This window comes from Lathyrus oleraceus, chromosome 5 (genome assembly GCF_024323335.1).
Source record: "Lathyrus oleraceus cultivar Zhongwan6 chromosome 5, CAAS_Psat_ZW6_1.0, whole genome shotgun sequence".
NCBI classification, from domain to species: Eukaryota; Viridiplantae; Streptophyta; class Magnoliopsida; order Fabales; family Fabaceae; genus Lathyrus; species Lathyrus oleraceus.
Window position 1 is genome coordinate 130424265 of NC_066583.1, and position 5451 is coordinate 130429715.

Genomic DNA, 5451 nt, shown 5'->3' on the forward strand with positions numbered 1-5451 from the left:
CATAATTTTGACTTATAAAAATGTTTCTAACATGTTTTTAAATGTCTTAAGATAAAAATGCATATCTAGACATAGAGAGAAAGGTCTAATGTACACAAATACTAAGTGTCCTAGTTTTGACGTTATACAAAACATTTCTAAAAGGGATAGTGCACTCACAATATATATTGTGCCATAGTTGTAGTAATTTTTGGCATGTATATATGTACATTGTTGCCGATAGGTTCAGTACCAAACTTACATTATGTCTAATATGTATTCTAGACATGTATTATTCGGGTGTTACAATTGGTATCAAAGCAGGTCGAATCCTCGACCTAGCCTTGAAATGTCATGAGTTATTCTTTCTGCCTCATATGTGTATTGTCGTCATTGTTCTCGATTTCATATTTATAGCATTGAGCATAATCAACTTAATTATATTTGTATGACATTTAGGATTATGGCTGACAGACGCAGAGGTCCTAGTAGGCCTAGAACTCAGAATCCAAATTCAGAACCAGCAATTAGGCGTGATGGATTTCAATGGCCTCAATTTGTCCAACAAATGCAGCAGTAGCATCAAAACCAATTCATGCAGCAGATGATGTAACAATTGAATGACGGTCTTCACCCCTAAGTGATTCCACAAGAAGCTGCAGGTGGTAATTTATGAGATTTCTTTCATATGAATCCTCCTGAGTTTCATGGTGGATTAGATCCTGTGAAAACTCATAAGTGGATAAATAACATATAGAGAATTTTTCAAATAGTGCACTGCAGTGAAGATAATAAGGTTGTGTTTGCTTCTCACATGATGAGGGGTCTTGCTATCAGATGGTGGGAGAGTGCTTCGATTGTAATGACTAATCAAGGAGTACCCAGGGATTGGGAACATTTTAAAACTACTTTTTTGGACAAGTATTTTTCAAGAACTTTAAGGACTCATAAGCAGTTTGAATTCCAACAGCTTAGGCAGGGTAATATGTCAATGGATGAGTATGCAGAAAAGTTTGAGGATATGGCAGCTTACTTCAGGCAAGCCATGTATGCATTAGATGAGAAGTGGAAAGTTGATCAGTTTCTATTTGGATTGAGGAGTGAAATATCTCATAGTGTTTCTTAGAGAGAGTTCACTACTTATTGTAGCGGGGTATTCGTTACCATTAGAGATATTGACTAAATCCAAGATAAATCATACAAGTTGAGTCGCCACCGTACTTCTATTTATCCAAAGGAATGGTTAGAAAGCGAACAAAAACCTAAAAGTTTTATCGAATCAAAAACTAGTAAAAATGTCAGAGATCTGGGTAAGGGGGTTGGTTATGCAATGGGAAGGTGTTAGGCACCCAAAGCATCCTAGGTACTCCTAGGGAGCCCTTTTCACATTTGTTGTAAGGTTGTTTTTTTTTTGTGTGAAAATTTATTTGTGCAAACATGATTGAAGGGATGAGAAAAGAATATACAAATTTATTTACATTTTGTGTTTGAATGGATGAACCCATTGCCTACGTACCATCTTAAAAAAGATTAGGATCAAAACCTCGTAGTTCGGGGTAAAAAAATTCAAAAAAAAGTTGGTGAATTGATTGGTCCAAAAACCTTAAGGTCTTTTGTTATCAAAGGGAGAAAACTCAACCTAAAACCACAAATCCATCATGTGAGGATAGCTTCAACATGCTAGTGAGGGGTTAACCCTATAATAAGCATGGAAGACTCATTGTCCATCACTAAGGATAAAGGTGAGTATTATATCTACCTCAAGGACAATTCAAACCTAATAGCTAATGGTTATAAAAAAGGGTTTGATTAAGAAGGTGGCCATTGAAACCACAAAAAGTATTTGAATGAGTTATATTTACCAATTAAAAGTATTTACAAAAATATGGTTAAAGTGGATTAAAAGGTTCAATTCAGAATAAGTGTTATGAAAAATAAGTTTTGAAAATCAAAAGCATAAGGCTTAGGTTTCTAATGTTGAAAACAAAAGTTATTGTTTGCACAAAAAGTTTTGGCTTGGGTTAGAATGGGGAAAAAAAAGAAGGGTTAAATTCCTAAACATACAAGAGATAAGGGAAAAGAAAATAAAACCACATTAGGAGTTCCCCTCTTGAGATCATATTGATGATCCAAGTAGCTCCCATCCTTTGGAATAAGCAGTCACAAACAAATATCTCAAGCCATTAAGCACAGGTAATCGGAATAAACCTCCAGGGGGTATCCCACAAATAAAGTGGAACACCAGGCTATCTCTGCAAGAATCATGTGAGCCCTCACAAAAAAACTCAACAAACAGGTTAGAGAAACAAGATAGGGTAATCAAGAGTTGCCCCCAAACCAAAATGTAACCACATGAATCATGCCATTAAAATTCACAAAAAAGCTCACAAAAAGCAACCAAGGGCAGGAGGCCTAAACCTCTTGTCAAACACATACATTAAAAGGGTATCAAAAAATTTCAGGTTGAAAGTATAAAGTAGTGTAAATAGGGCATACCTGATTGGGGAGGATCGATTGAAATTGAGTTGCACCCGTGAGGTTTGCAGAGCAATCTGAGGGTTTATATGAGAGGGAATTGGTTCTTTGCCGATTAGTTCCCTTCAGCCTCTGGAGGTTGCTCTGAACTTTGTTAGCTCTTCTCTCACTTTCTTTTTCCTGCCAGGGTAATAGGAATGACATTTTTTTTGTTTCACTGAAACTCTGAATTTATAACCTGGTTTTTGTGGACCTGTGGGCTCAAATGAGAGAGGCCCAAGTCCAAAAAAAATTTTGTTATATTTTATTTATTTATTTATTTATTCGTTTTTCTTTTTCTTTTCTTCGTTTTTCTCTTTTTTTTTCTTTTTTTTTTAGTAAACAAAAGTAAGAGAAACAATGATGTATAATTCAAGCATGCTTGGTGATCTCAAACCAATCACAAGGAGTCCCATCCAAAGGCAAAGGGAACCAAGATGCTCATGATCCTTGAGGCTATGCAAATGCAATGTTATGATGCCATGAGGGATCTTAGGGTCAAAATTGGGGTCTTACACTTATGCGGAGTTGTTCAGACAATGTTATGTGGATGAAAATAGTTTGAAGAAGGTTCGACAGGAAAGGGATCAATATAGAGTTGGCCAGAAGGAACAAGGAAGACCAAGTCATCTGTTTAGGCCTAGACCTCAATCCTTCAACGGAAAACAAGTGCAACGTGCAAAATCTACTCAGCCTCCTTTTTGTCAGTGGTGTAAGAATCTCATTTTGGAAGATTTGCTACCGGAGGGATGAGATGTTATCAGTGTCAAGGAGAAGGTCATATGGCTAGGGATTATCCTCAGAAGAAGGTTCAGATGCAAGGGAAGAGTATCGATCGAGTTTATACCAAAGGATGCAAAGAAGGCTAAGGGTAACAATGAATTGATTGCTGGTACATGTCACTTAAATGATAATCCTTATTTTGTATTGTATGATTGTGGAGCAACACTCTTTTGTATCGATCAATATATGTAGTGTTTTGGTTTGAAAGCGATTCATTTATCTCCTCCTATGGTGGTAACTACCGCAATGGATGTTGTTGTTGAAACACCATTGATTTTTTAGAATTGTTCGTTGTTGGTGAATGATAGAGTTTTCCATATTTATCTCATATGTTTACCCCTTAAGAAAGTTGACGTAGTCTTGGAAATGGACTGACTTTCTGTCAATTCGGTGTTTATTGGATGTGAAGAGTAGCTAATTGATTTTTCGCTGCTTAATATTTAAACTATTTTCAAAATGATTTTGAACACTTATTTTAATTTGCAATTTTTTTAAATCATGTTCTTCTGAACCACACAACTCACCCACCGCTCATCTTATGTGGGAAGTCACATGTCCAACAAGTGGCATCATAGCCTAATTCATATTTAAGGACTAATTGTCTCAAGAGAAGTATGATTTTCGATAAGAGATCTTTTTTAAACACACCGTCACTTTTTAATAATAGTAGATTTGATATTTGGCAAGCTAAATTTAGAATATTTTTACAAAGCATAAATAATGAATAATGAGAAACAATAGTCAATGGTCCAAATATCTCTGATCAAGTAACTAATGATGAAATAGTAGATAAACCCATTTCTCTTTGTACCGAAGAGAAAAAGAAAGAGACTAAGAGTATAAATATTAAATATATGAGAAGACTAAACTACTCTTAGTGAGATACAATAAAAATTATATAATAATAATAATAATATTAATAATATTAGATGACAATTTAAATTATAATAGTACATTATTAATATAAATTATTTTTTTCTCAATTAGACCAAACTCATAAGATGGCATAAATAGTAAAGTAGTTGTTATTCAAATAAAAAATGATCATGTAATGTGATTTTTATAATTTAGTTTCTGTTTATAAATACAAATTAATATATAGTTGGAATGGTTATATTCAATTGAAATGGTTAAAAATGTTTGTTTTACATTACAAAATAAATAATAAACCAATTAGAAATTCTTCCATTGGCCAGAACATGCGGTCAATACACATTCGTTAGTTTTTTCTAATGAATTGAAAAAATAAAAATACTTAACTGCGTTTGCCGGGAGTCGAACCCGGGTCTATTGCTTGGAAGGCAATTATCCTGACCGTTGGACTACAAACGCGCGCATGTTCCAATTCACTGTTTTCGTTTATTCGAATATATCTTTAATCTCCAAATATTCACATGTGTTGTATAATACCTTTGTAGCTGCCATTATTTTCACCATTGGATCTTTTAGCTTCTATATATTAACCAAGCAAAACCCATAGAATAACTTGTTATAATTTTCTTTGCTTTCAAATCTATTGGCTTGTGTAATTTTAACCATAAATGTATGAGCTCTTAAGAGGAGGGTTTTGAAAAATAAAAAATATTGAGCGAAAAATTGTAGAAGGATTTTGATATGAAGGATTTATTTTTATTCACGTTAAACATCTCTAGTTAAAAGAATTTAAAATTTATATTGGAGGAAGATTTTAAAAGATCTTGGAAAATTTAAGCAAATTATTTAAATATAATTTTTATTATTATAGTATTTTTAAAAATAAAAATATAAGATTTATCATTTTAAACAATTCTTTTTTTAAAAAAAAAATCTCTATTTTTTTAAAAGGTGACAACTTCCTTACCCAATAAAAAAAATAGAATAACTTTATCTCATTAAGAGTATGTTAATTCTTAATTGTAACAGTATAATATTTATTAATTGCAAATCAATCTATTATTTAATTGATTTTTTTTTAAAGAGAGGCATATTTCCCATGCATCCAATAAAAAGACAAAATTAACAAAGGAAGGGATATATACTTTTTTTTATTATCTCAAAATAATTAATAGAAAGCTTGTTAAATTTATATGACTTCATTTATTTTTGCAATTTTTTTATTTCATATATATATATATATATATATATATATATATATATATATATATATATATATAAAATAAATTATATAATATAAAA

The 5451-nt window shown here is 32.2% G+C and overlaps 1 non-coding gene across 1 annotated transcript; it reads right to left on the reverse strand.

Annotated features, from left to right (window-relative positions):
* Positions 1–4536: 4536 nt before the first annotated feature.
* On the reverse strand, positions 4537–4608 carry TRNAG-UCC (transfer RNA glycine (anticodon UCC)). Its single transcript has one exon. It is a non-coding gene; the product is annotated as a tRNA-Gly (tRNA).
* Between the last annotated feature and the right edge of the window lie 843 nt (positions 4609–5451).